Below are 14,599 nucleotides of genomic sequence, written 5' to 3'. Positions count from 1 at the left end.
CTATGCTGCACTAAGTTACGCATTATCGATAAAGTAAGAGTGCTGACGGGTGAAATCTAATTTATGATCAACCCCCGTGTGCAAGGTAAAGCACTCAACTAATGAACCGCACACTGCAGCGGCGCACCTACGAGCGTATAAGGACCGTATTGGCTCGGTGCAAGACATGAGCACATCGTGAGCTTCTTGTAGTGGTCGGTATGAAGTAATTAACGGTTGACAGTGAAGTGAAATTGGAATATACGCATGCCTGGTTGATCAAAGCAGATACACCTGGGTGTAATGGGCCTGGTAGGAATTCGCGAGGCGTATATCTGATGCATATTATATTTGAGAAAAAAGAGATAATTTAATACAACGATTATTCATCAATCTTAAAAGTTCGGCCGAAGGATGCTTGCTAAGAAAGAAGAAAAAGTTCGTTATTTTGAAACTGTGCCGATGAATATTGATGAAATTTTATATACGAAATCAATTACGCTGAGAAAGTTCTTATCCCACAGGCTCGTGTAAGAAATCGAAGAAAGACTCTCGTTTCTGTCATCGTCCTTTTCCCTCGCGGAAAAACTTGATATAATAACGCCTGCCAACTATTTTTCACTTCGTTCCTGCAAAGCTGCTCGACTTGTTTTCAAGCAAGTACTTCCTTTGTCTTGCAGCCGTCATCTCCACCTTTTCTACCTTTTCCCGGCTGCTTTGGCTCTTCTCACCCGTTTCCTACGTAACCACAGTCGCTCGCCCGGGAACAATAAGACGGTGACGTCTGCACTAGCCATTTTACAAATTTCATCGAATTATATCGCACCTTTCCACCTCTGGGTGAAAATCCGTCATCTAAATCTTATTACACCGTTATTACAGCTTCCTTTGTTTGCATATAGCGCGGTTTCACGCTCCCCAAATTACGCAACCCTTACCGCCAACTTCATCACACAAGATTAAGCCGAAGCACTGCGCTTGACATTCCAAATTCTACTACAAACTCTTAATGATTTTCAATAATTTGTATGTTCGTGCGGATAGCCAGAGAAGCGAGAAATTTTTACTCTGTCGTGCTATTTGATTCACAAGAGACTTTAATTAAAGCGCTAAGCCCTGTTTGATCAGCTCTCGAGTAAAGTCCTCGAATTAGTTGGTATTGAATCGGGGATTATCCAAGTTCGTGGAATATAAAGGGAATGAACAGCGATCGGTTTAACTGGGATAAATGACTATCCATTAGACAAATCATCCGGCATTCCCTCCGGACTGCTTTGTGATTCAGCCAATGTCACTGAGACATATTAGTGATCGTTGCACTACTTCAGCAATGCTCAGTGGCTCGTGACAAATGCTCACTGTTTCCCTCAGCAACAGGAAACGAAGGAAAAATAAAACTAGTAACATCGACTTTCATTGACAAATTTCAAATTTGGTCACCCTAAACAAATTTCAAACTTATTGTACAGTCGAAACGTACAACGGGTTCCAACGATCCGTAATCCCGTCCTACCCCTATATGTGTAGAGGTATATTATTAGATACGATTCAGGCGATAATAGGTTTGGATGAAACTATACTTTTATCCGTGGAGCAAGCTCGTTTCTAACATTTACGAAAAAGTATGAAACACGATGGACCGACGGCTCTTTTGTAAAGCGATTTCTTCCTCCACCCCAGAAGAGAAAGGTGGAAATGGGAAAAGACGCGGGTGAGTAGACGGAGGGGACGATATCTTTGAGGTTTATTTCATAATTCATGAAAGCGAATAAGAAAAGCGAGGAGAATGGGGCGAACAGGGGACACGAAATAATGGAAAAATCAGAAAGGCAAGGCTCTCATTCTCTCTCTCTCTCTCTCTCTCTCTCTCTCTCTCTCTCTCTCTCTCTCTGTCTCTCTCTCGCCCCGCGGCCTTACTCCCCGAATGTTGGATATATCCCTCCACCTTAGGGCTGTAGAGGTGAGGGATAAGAGAATTCGGTGCCAAATTCTTTGTTTTGATGGATCAGCCGGTGGAGCTGTTTCATGAAGTTTATCTATAACATGAATAATGAAATTTCTCACTTGGCTTGGAGTCCCGTTAACCTTCCACTCGATAGTAGCGGTGCAACAATACATTTCAAAACTAAAGCCGAACGATTTATTTTCTGTTTTCATTGCCACTTTCGCCGATTTATACCTATCGCTGTATTTCGCTGAAGTATAAGGTCAATGTCCGGATGAACGCGGATCGCACGTGTGCCTACCGGGACGTAAGCTTCCTGCACTGGAAGGTCTGACCATCGAGTTACGTTATCAGACATCACACCTCCCTTGACTAATAGGATTCTGTCAACGCCGCTGACGTGTCGTAAGCGAACATACGGTCGAGGTGCCTATTTTTGTCTGTGTCCGCTCATCCGTTGGAGCGATAATGCCAATAGATGCATGTATAGCTGCTGCCGCTGGCCAGAAAACTCGCCAATGAAAGGGGTAGGAGTTCGAGATACGCGAACGTTTCGTCCACACCTCACTGTCTGTCAGCATTTTATCTCTGATCCGTGATATCTGGTGGTAAGAAAAAATTTAACACATTTCTCAAGATGCAACGGGACTATCGTTTCATCGCGATAATCTGTATAAGAAAGCGTAAGCGGTAAATTGTCTCTGTTATCTCAACTTCCTGTTTTTCCAAGAGTAATGCGATTGATCGAAACGTTCCGAGTGGGGTCACTGAGTCAGGGGTCGATGAAACTTTCTATTATTGCAAGAAATAATTGTTTACTTCTCGTCGAAAGCTAATTAATGAGGGGTGCCAGGAAGTGGAGAAACAACAGATAAGCGACAGTCACGTCGTCATTATCGCGAAATAATTTAGTACGCAGGTGTATTAACACTCCATCATTTCGTTCCAAATTTTCGCAGTTATAGTATCGCTCTCGTTATCCCCAAACCGAGAGATGAATATCATCAACTGTTCGCAATCATAGAGAATCGCTTTTGGATTCAGCTTATACAGGAACAGTGATGAGTCCTTAATGGTCCTGCGATATGAACAGGCGTCAGGCGTGCAGGCGGATCGGTACAATTCGCTCAGGCCATCCTCTCAGATTTACCTTGTTACATGGCTTACAGCAGCCGTGTTACACCGCTCTTGACTCAGCCCTGTTGGCTCGAGTCGAGTGCTGTAACGCTCCAAAATAATGGGCATTGCGATGGGCCGATTGCCCATCGTTTGTGCAATGCCACCCCGCTTCGAGTCCGCGAGTCGATAAACGAGCATCCTCTACTCATCCATGAACATGTCCAGGCACAGGTGGGCATCCGAATTTCGTGTTACGTGAGTGATTGGCTACACCCGTTTCACGCGAGAGGCTTCTAACCGTCTTCGTGAATGTTGCAGACTTTGATTCTTAATCGTAGTTTTAGAGTAAAGGGAAAATTGGATGAATACTTGAAAATATTGAAAGCCTCGTGCAACAATTGATTAGAAATCAAGTAATAACTAGAAATCTTTATTATTTGTCGTGAATCGTGTTACATTACTTTACAATACAATATTAATACGGGTCGACTAAATGAGCAAGGCTAAATTATTCACGCAATAGGAATTGATTTTCATGTAATTGCTTCCTGTGAGATACAACGATGCGTGTGCATCTTAAATCAGTTGCTTAGTGCACAACGTCGTGACGGTTTTGTAAGAAAGAAAAGTGTGATTGAAGCTCATGACTTCTCAATTCTATGAACTCTGACTTTTCTTCTTCTTTTTTCATACGTACATACACACCGTTACAGATTAATGGATACATCGATGAGTATTCAGTCGGTACAAGTCCTAATATTAATAATGATAATAATGATAATAGTACAACGCGTATTACGTTATATATGTACAATTTCGATGTTGAAAAAAGCCACGTGAACGGTAACAACATTAAAGTGATTGAAGCGGTAAGTTGCAACGAACGCAGATGTGAGGAGTGAAAAAAAAAACGTTTTCCCAGCGGAGCTTTAAAAAATGTGTAGAAATCGCACACTGGGAATTTTTTGAAATTTATGTCAGATCTTATTTACTCTATTATATACACATTGCGTTCAGATTAAATATACAAAGACAATTTTTTTTCTTTGGTTCTTACGTGATAGGATTACTAATTTGCATGATAACATTTTCTATACATATATGTACTACTATAGCTTATAGCAGTAATTAAATATTTGAGACGTTAAAGAGCAGTGAGAACAATAAAAGTTTTATAATCATACGCTTTTGTTATACCGGGTGAACGAGAATTAGGCTTACGTTTAAATTCATCATAGCTCACCGTACAGGTTATAAAAATAAGCGAATGACGTAAACGACGTTACTGTGTTACAATGGTTTGAATCGGCCAAAATTTTCCCGAAAATCAAACCAGCCATCTTTTTCCGATCACCCCGTATAACTAATAAGTTTTATGCATGACAACAAATATTTACAAACATCATTTATATTCGCTTTGTTTTTACTCCATCCTTCCTATAAACCTTTAACCATTTTTTAATTACATTGCACGGAAAATATAGAAGCTCGTTTCTCATCCCTTTAATCTTATAATTCAAGTACACCGTATCGCCCACCGCTATACAGCCAGAAGACGAGATCGCGCATATATTTGTTATCTTGTCGATAAATCGGAAAACGTGTAACGCGGCTGTTTAGACGTTAGTGTGGGGATTGCAGAATCGAATATCAAACTACATATGGGGAAACTACGGCTCACGCCTTGCTGTAATCGTGTACACATTATGGTATTTATTTCCACTTGAATATTTTACGTCTGTATGTAAACGAAGAAGCAACAATTGTCGTCTAACTGCGCGAGGCCTCAAATTTTTCAACGGTAAATTTAACAGCAAGGTGTTATCACTGTGATATGAATGAAGCAGTGTTATCGTTGTCTTTCGAAGTTTCGTGAATATCCATCGTCGATCATAAGACAAATTGAATTTCTATTAGACGTAAATAAGCAGGCACTGAGTATTGTGGGTGAGTATTTCATTCATTCATCGATAAATTACACACTTGTCAAGATATCATCGTATTTTATGCTTATAAGTTGAATATAAAAACTATTATGTCAAGGTTAACATTTCAAAATTATCACTAATATTCTTTACGGGTTGTGTCTAACATCTACAAAATATCATTTTTCGAATCGTTGGAATCTGGCTCAAATTTTCTTTATCTACCTCTATCGTCGATCATTCTGGATACTGAAAGCTGATAGTGTTCGGGGTAGGTATAATATAATATGTACATTGTCTTTTTTACACTATAATTATATTACATCTTATAGTATTGAATAATACGTAGTCTTCATTTGATCGGAGTATTCCAAAGTGAATAACTTTTACCGGGGTATTAAATCATTATACGTGTTTGACACTCTCTAATCTATTTACTCTTATCAGCAAACTATATCAGTACGTGTAAATATCACTAATGTCAAATAACATGTCTGATTACCGGAATCGAACTGATTTTCACTTTTTTTTTTTTCTTCACTAGACGTATCTCAAGAATTTCGCTGACTTGACAACAGATATATAAAATTTATTATCAAAATATCTCTTTATATCGCACCGCTAAAATAGTACATATACTAGTCACGGAGTAGTTTTCGTGATATTGAAAGATAGACAAAAGAGATCGTTTCAACTTAGAATTGTAATTCGAAGTTGCCCGACTGCAGTAACTTTAACTGTTGAAGTCAGTTGAGTGATCAATATTTTTGAAAAGAGGTTCACATCTTGCACCAAATCGATGTCTTACAATTACGGAATATGTAAAAAATAATGATTAGAAAGTATTCAACGCAATATCATCGACTACAACTGATTGTTCCGATGATTGATAACAGATACCACAGAATTGAAAATAACGAAAATAGCATCCTTTTCGGTAAAATTCCTAATTGATTAGCATGACCTTTTGCATGAATGTCCAATCAGCGCGATACGGAATGGCATTGTACTATGTAGTTTGACAATCAAGATCTACCGTAATTCTGTCACTAGATTGCAATCTGATTGGGAGTTTCGTGTTTCTATCAGATAGATGTTTTGTAGACGTGATTGCGAGTAGTGCTGCTAGTGTAATTTGAGATATAGGTCAAATTTAGATAACTGCGCGCCTTTAAATCATAAATAATTGTAAAACGTTGAACGTCAGATATTCCAAATGGGATTTAAATTAGCCGTGCCAAAATCACGAAACTACTGGAACTGTTCAACCACTGACGGTAAATGCGTTTGCAGTATTTACTGTACACCACAAAGCACTGCGCATACCATTAAGAGTGACCCAGTGGTAACCTGTACCGATAAATTTCACGAACGAAATCGTAAATTACTTTTATCCGCTTTTGCCAAAAATGAAATCATGCCTAAATTATTCCTATATTCAAGCGACAATACTTCAATATACGAGACAAATTGAATTTGAGAGAAGTTTTCAGTTCAGTGATTAATTACAATACCCTTTTACTTGTGTTCACCCTAAAATAGCTATTGCGGTTTGATCTGGTCATCCAAATATGATTAAACATAATCCAGTGAAAAGTGATCGAACAAAAACCCACAATAATAAAGAAGGTACAAGCCGTAATCTTATACCGTATTTCTAAAATATTTCACTGCAAATGTTGGGATGAATATTTACTCGCAAACAGCAAGCTCCGCGAGCTCAAACAGTCCAGACATGAAGCTGTACAGAGATAATATTTATTACATTTGGACTTGTCGTCAATTAGAATAAATATCAATTAACAACAAGCGAGACGTAGAAATTTGACAATTTTTGTTAGTTACGTATAAATGTACGTACCCTTGGTGGTACGTAATGTATTATTTACATGGATCGATTAAGCTACTGTTATTAATTGAATAACTCCAACTACAAGCAGCTCGTTCAGTGTCTATATCAAGAAGTTCATTTGCGTCTTTCTCTTTTTACAATAGCACGAACATTCGCGTCAATATGTTATATCATTATTCGATACGAATCCTCAGCTTCCTCAGTCATGTCTTTTTATTCGCTGCAGAATTTGAGGCTCGGGCTGATTTGCTCGGTCCCCGAATGACCCCCGGATATGAGAATAGGGGCCAATTTCAATATCCACTTTCGCAGAACCTTGCACAGGGCGATTCTTTGCCGAGGTCTTCGTACTCGTCCGAGGATATATTCGGATTCAGGATATCCCGGCGGATCATGTGATAGCTGCAGCTCAGCTCCAATCGTTCCAACGGCCAGAGTTCTCGGCTGGAACATAAAATAGTTTCATTGATACCTCGCGGAAATAGAATTGCCTTCTGGTCGGCCATTACGCGCAAAATCGGTTGTACTGGGAGCGTTTGAGAATCTGTAGATCAATCGTACACTACGAACGCCTAACCGAGTTTATTTTCAAGCTAAGTGCGTTTTCTTTCGATTCGGTGTTTGTCCGTGTGTCCGTGTATCCGTGTGTGTGTGTGTGTGTGTGTCTGCCTAGAACCTACGGAATCTCTTATCCTGGCGGAGATTACACTTCACCGTATTGCCAGGAATTTCAATATTAAAAGCCGGAGTAAACGCAATACCAAGGAAATTACCATCGATTGCTTTCCCAACAGGATGCGCAACCGCAAGTTGCGATGCACGAAGGTGCAGCAGAAATAATACGTGCAGCGATCGCTGACACTCGCCTTAGGATATTGCGTACAGTCCACAGATTCTTGTATGTTTACATTTTCTTAAATAAACAGAAGAGGTGGAGAAAAATCTGCCCCTTGACAGTGTCAGATGCACAAAGGTTCGCAGAAATTTACGAACAAGAGGGCACCCTATACCCGCCTAGATTTATAGAGACACTTTGTTCGACTAACGTTCTCGAGTCATTCACGGTCGTTCGAAAGCAGCCATTGCGCCTAACATAATTACGACGTTCCCCCTTAATCTTCAGTTCGAATGCCTTGACGACTCCCTCATGGACGCTTCTCCACCCATTCGCATTGAAGCCCATGGTTTTTCCTAGTCCGATGATAATATAGCTGATAGTCACCGGTAATGACTCCGCTAGGATGAATCTAACCGCAACGTCTCTATTATCCACTCCCCGTTTCCTCGTCGTGTTTTTCCCCCCGCTCATCTCAAATATTTAAACCATAAACGATTAACGTATCGTCCGATTGTTTGTAGATGCCAATGAGCGAGGGTATTTAATTTTAAGACACCGTAAATTCGGCTTACTCAAAAGCGTATCAAATCCCTTCTGTTTCGAGGCAATTGTCCAAAGCCACGTTCTTCCGCCTTACAGGACCGCCCGCTGTGTAAAAAGCCAAAACCCCCCCGCATCTTTCTCGAAATAATCCGGAATCCGGGGAGCTTATCTTGGGTATATTGCCTCCCGGCGATACGAGGTGTCTTTCAGACTGCTTTGGCGCTACGTCAGAAGACCCTTTAATACTGTGGCACGGTTTAATCTTTTTTGCGGCATAAGGCGGATGAGAGGACGCCACACGTCTTACTTTTGCTAGACTGAATCCATTTTCGCATACATAACGCACAGCGTTTGCTTTGTCAATGATTTTCACATTCGTTTCCAACATATGTTCCTTCGTCGGGTTATAACATTGCACAAGTAACCACACGCGCGTGATTGATTGCGATGTTCGAATCTTGAACATCAAAAGATGACGAACAAGTCTGTATAATCGATTGAATTCGTGTGTTATATGTCTATATTTGTATACGCAAATACGGGGAGGACAATCACGAAAGGACAGCAAATGATAAAATCAATACACATCCGCAGAGAGTGAGAGAGGGAACGAGAGGTCGGACTGGCTGGCCAATTTTGCACGTAACTACCACGCGCAAGGGTGTGAAATTAATTGTGTAATTTTATCATTATAACGAGAATACACTGTTTGATTTCTGTCCCATGAAATTTTGCAATTAATACCGAACAACTGCTGCGTAGGATGCAAAGGGATGAGAGCGGCGCGGCAGACAGTCGGGGGTTCGAAGAGCCACCCTCTCAGCCAATATCAGCCGAGTAATTGCTGACAGATTTATATATTTTAAACAATATTGACTGCGCCAGTTGGCGAGATTTCAGATTGGACGTAAATCAACAAATTAATAATCCTATCAACGGTGAATATATTTCACCTCCACAGCAAGTTGCAGTACAACAAGAGGAAATAGAATGAAAGTTGTAATTAAAATATTATACCTATAGTATGATGGTATCGTGATAATTGCTTTTTAATCATAGAATTTTTCATTGCGATCAAGTTGTAACGCAGATACGAGTACACGTTGTACAAGATCGGATGTAACTGGAGCAATGCGAGCTGCTTTCAAAACTAATTTCTGAGAAGAAAGTTCAACGTCATTACGGTTAGAACAGCTCTCATATAAAATTCTGAAACGAAACATTAACAGTCTTACGAGTCAAACTTTGCTCCACTTAAATCGTTCCTGGTGTAACTTATTCGGATCTCTTTGAATATTGTACTTGGACTGATCGTCGTGCATAACCTTATACTTCTTCAAACGGTTTCAAACTCGTATCAGTGACGATTCGAATTCCGTCGCATTGTGGAGCCATGGCTCGTTTCACAGGGTCCATTTTAAAACATAATTTCTCAGATCATAGTTCGCTATCTATAAAAATAATACAATAGTTCGAGCAATCGTCCGTCATCCAAATAATCTGCGCTTTGACAAAACTCGGGAAATGCTTGTACCAAGGACGATTCAAGATGTTGTTATGATTATCTCCGAATGGCGTGCAAGAGACTCACCTAAGCACGGCGGGACTCAATGGGTGGAAGATCGCCTTTCCGGAGCCCCCACAGCAGAGCTTGGAGCCCAAGAATGGTCGCGTGCTTTCTTGATTGTAGCTTCACCCCATTCTTCGACATTCCGCGAAGCAGAAATACGGGAGCCACCGACCAATGGAGATGCAGGCAAAGACATTACCGAGAATCTCTGAACCTTCCGTTCCACCGGCTCCTTTCGCAAGGTAAATAAACGCTAATTTCGGCTCGCTATGTACACCAGCAAAGCCCACATAGCCACACGACTCGGCCCAATGAATATGGATGCTCTCTACTGTTAAATATGAATTATTTAGGACTGGCGAACTCACCAGGTCTAATTTCGCCCTGCACCGCGTGTACAGATTATAATACGCGTGGAACGTTCGCTGGAAAACAAAAAGTACTCACGACTCGGAAGTACCATTATATCATTGTACCACGAAGAGTATTATAATCATGACGCATTAGAATCCAGAACCATGTTTACCGTTACAGCGAACATAAGGACATCAAAATGATAATTGATGCCAATACAGGAGCGACGGCTAGACATAGAGGTATAATACGTGTATAAGATGCCCCCGAGACCAGGCGTTACGTATCCATATAAATCGTCGTAGGGGCCATTATCTCTAAGAAGGATAGAAACTTTTATCGATGGTGGAAGAAGTCAGGTACTTAAACTGGTTTACAGGTGCTCCATAGATTCCGTAGTGAAACCGCGGGCTTGTGAGGAATATTTTATGTGACGGTACAGAACCCCGCGCCAAAGCACCAACCTACGAGGATGCATGCGATATACGAGTGGATGTTTGCACGTACACACATGCCGCGTGTGCATAACGTATAATCTGGGAGCGCGAGGGTGGGCTGGAGACGGAGAGGGAAGAATAGTTATGGAGGCATATGTAGCCGCCACGTACGCCAGCATCCACATTTCCGTGTCGACCACGAACGGTCTGCGGTCCAAAATGTTCTTCGTAATGTCCGCAGTTATTACACTACGTTGGGTCACGTGCGCTACGTTCACCTACCTGACTCAGACGATTTATCTATGTGGTTGTACTCAGCATCCGTGTGTGTGTGGCTACACAGATCACACAGAAGTCAGTAAAGACCAAGACAAGAATGATATTTAGCTGAATACACCGCCCCGTTCTACATTCGACGGTGTATGTCTCCCTAAATTTATAATCGAGTCTCCCGTCATCTCTGCGTAAAGGTGGACGTACCTTAAATCTCTGCTTCTTTCGTTCGGTCAAATATGGTAGAGTCTCCTGACCGCGCGGTCTAATTGCAACAGTGACTAATTAGCTCGACGCATTGATCGACGAAGAAGCCTCGCAGAACTCCGGGCATTTATCAGCACGGTTTCGGTCCTTAACCGCGATCTCTCAGCTCTCACCCAGTCGTGTCAAACGGTGGAAACAATGCTACGTCTTACGGTTCCACGTCTCTGCGAATTACTTTGATAGTTCTTGGCGCTCGACTAATCCAGTTTAATTGGGTCCAAAGGCTCACCTTGTTTACCCTAGGGGTAAAATCTTTCCCCGGAATTGACGTCCTGCGCAAACACACCTTATGCCGTATCCTCTATTGGTCCTTTCAATCTACACCACCCGGGGCAGGGATCCCTCAATTGCCTGCAGCGACAACGTTGTCGAGATTAACTTTTGAAAATGTACGGAAGAAAATATTTTCACTCCACGGTTCTGAGGTTCTTTTATCTTTTCCTTCATTTCATCATCAAGCCAAGAGTGAAGTATAACAAAGAGGAAGAACGACAAGAAAGCACTCTTACGGACGACTTCGAGACTGATTGGGAATGCATTGATTGTCGCATTCTCCGAGATGGAGCGTGACAACAAAGATATCCATCAAGTATTGCTCTATCTCCTGTAAATATCCCATCCGAGTTTTCCGCGCGAGTATATATCGATATAATGTAAAACGTGCGAGCAGCAGAGCTGTGCTGGTATAAAGTCGTGGCTGACAGAGAGGTTTTCTCGCGGTTTGAGAAAAATAAAAAGAAATACACGGAGCCGTGCATAGAGCGAGATTGAGGGGTGGGAACTTGCATCGATACATACATCATATCGGAAGCGTGATCATTCGAAAACGAGGTCGAGCCAAGACTCGGGTGCCGCAGGCAATCCTTTTACGTACGAATAAACTGAGGTAGCGCGCAATTATTTTAACGCTATAATTATTATCCTCGAGATAAACACTCAGGGCGGATATACCGTGAATCGTTGTTTCCGGAGGGCTGCATGGTAACCACTCCGCTCTTTGTGGATGTGGCTAAACAGCGCTTGACCTATTCTCTGACCAGACTGTGCACGCCGCGAATGGCCGCAGAGGTTAGATTTTGAACAGAGCGAATAAAACATGGAAATTTGGGGTGCACCAGCAGTGGCACTAGCGGCCGCCTCGGTACAGTATATAGTGCCTGTATAAACCAGCTGTCAACGAATTATATATGAGACTCGTAAAACAAACGGTCCTGTGGGAAGCCGGGGAGCGTAAGCGGAGGATTTATGCTTCGGTTCTCTATTCCCAATTCTCAATATAATTACAGTTGTACCGTTATGCAAATAACGTGTTTACATCGCTGATTGAAAACGCCTACCGTCCGATCGTATTATACCTAATTCGTTGTCGAACCAAAGGAGGTCAACGTGGGAACGGTGCTCTACTTTATCGACTTCTAATCAACCACTTGTGGGGCCAATCAGCTTTTGTGATTGCCTTTCCGCAACTCTACTCGCGGTTCTCCAGTTCTCTAGTTCTCGGTACCTCCCTTACTCTTCTTTCTTCTCCCCATCATCATTCCTTTCCAATTATTTTTAACCTCAGTCGATTCTGCCGCCACAATTCTTAGCTGGTCGGGTTCAACTGCAATTGATGCGGGACTTTCACTATAGTTCGACATTTGAAAGAAAAAAGTTAATCCTACAAATGGGGATAAAATTATTCGTCTCAAACGATGAAGAGATCTCGTTTGGTCCGTACTCTTGAATTGAGACGGTGTCGTCGAGTCGTCGAAGCAACCGGAATATGAAAGTGTGTATCGTTCGATTAACACGGGAGTTACAGTTAAATAAACGCTTACGCCCAAATGAGTGCAGTGGGGTGCGAAAGGAGTTAAGCAGAGGACAGAACGACTAATGTCGAGACCCTTCCTGCAGAGCTGAATGCCTTGTCGTAGCTGAGGGCGAAACGAGGAAAGAGAAGAGAAAACAGAACGGAGCGGAAGTGAGACGGGGGGAGTGAAGGGTCTATGCCAAAACGGGATGAGCGGACCGGGACAGAGCAAGCGTAATATATGTACGCCTGAGAGAGCTTTGCGTTGTTCCATAGCGAGAAGGAAGGTGAATGGGGGAGGGAAAGCGGGGCGGGGCCAGCGGAGAGGGAAAACCTCCTTCTTTTCTTCTCCACTTCATTTCGCAGCACCTTCAAAATACTGGCTGTCTTGGAAAAGCCCCATAATCATAAATACTATACACCGTTATAACGCGCATATACCATTAATATTGCACCGCGTGATTTGCGCGTCTATCTCATCCGGGTGGACTTGCTATTACGGAGGAAACTCGCATGGAAACGTTTCTTTCTCTTTTTCTCTCTCACCTCAACTCGGTCTTTATTTTTCATACCAAGATCTATATTGGTTAAGTGCATGAGATTCACAATAGATTGGACGTATTGTCATTCGGATGTAAAAAACGAGCCGTATCTCAAACTCGAGCCAGTTCTGCTCCTATTTTCCGATTACTCAGACATATGTATGCCAACCCGTTCCATCCCTTGATCCCCTGCCACGTAACTGTACAACTGACAAGTAAATGTTATTTGAGGGACTGATTTTGTGCTAAACAATGGTAATGACGATCCACCAAATCCTCATCCGGTGTTTTCAGCTGTTCTCGTTAAATCAACTAGTGTTTCTCCTACCATCTATTTATACGCAGAGCCTGGTCCGTTTCAGACCTTTGACGATCCTGGTCGGGGCTGAAGAATCTTGTTGCGGTCGATTCCAGTTGATTGTCAACGAGACTAAGCGACACGAATCAGCAAATCCGACTTTACCAGCATTATTGAATCGTGAGCTTTCCGAATTTTGAAAAGACGTGCGTAAAAGCAGTGTCAAAGATTTCCAGTACATGAATCGCTTGCCTGCTGATACGGAAAATTCCTATCGTATAAAAAAGCGCGGTGATAAAATTTGCTCTCGTGAGTACAGAACCACTTCAAAGTCCAAAGAATAGAAACTTTGTTCAAATACAGAACGGAACAAGCAGATATAATTGATTTGCAACGTATGCAAACCGTCGAATAGTGCTTCCATTTTACTAAATCCAAAGCTTAAGCTTGATTGCGGTTTCATTCGCACTCGCGTTTGAACCATACCTATATGCACGATACACGTGAGTAGCCTAGAAAGCGTGAGGTAAACAGAGCCTCTCGCTGATCAGCTCAATGCAACATTGCGAGCATCATGGGAGCGAAACGAGTAACTGTAGCAGAGCGGAGTATAATCACGGGAAAACTAGCGAACAGTAGCTGTTATTATGAGTGCTCTACGAATTGCTGATGCTGTGTTTTCCCAGCCGTTGCGAATATGCACACGCGCACGTATAACGCGTGTGTGTATCGTAGATACGAGAGGGATTTCGGATGTATTACGGGCATTTACTTTGTGCCCTCGTCCTCGTTAGAGGCATGCCTGTGAAAGGTCGATCGTTGGGTTATGGCGGCGATCACATATTGATAACATTCGGACGACGTA

The 14,599-nt window shown here is 42.1% G+C and overlaps 1 protein-coding gene across 1 annotated transcript in view; it reads right to left on the bottom strand.

Annotated features, from left to right (window-relative positions):
* Window positions 1-3,445: 3,445 nt before the first annotated feature.
* Window positions 3,446-14,599, bottom strand: part of LOC124216429 (toll-like receptor 6) — a 97,981-nt gene continuing 86,827 nt past the window's right edge. The window contains exon 2 of the mRNA XM_046620933.2: window positions 3,446-7,264. The gene's annotated coding sequence lies outside the window, so the exon portion shown is untranslated. The remainder of the gene's footprint in view (window positions 7,265-14,599) is intronic.

The sequence above is a fragment of the Neodiprion pinetum genome, chromosome 4 (assembly GCF_021155775.2).
Source record: "Neodiprion pinetum isolate iyNeoPine1 chromosome 4, iyNeoPine1.2, whole genome shotgun sequence".
Taxonomy (NCBI): Eukaryota; Metazoa; Arthropoda; class Insecta; order Hymenoptera; family Diprionidae; genus Neodiprion; species Neodiprion pinetum.
This window is presented reverse-complemented; position numbering and strand designations above follow the sequence as displayed.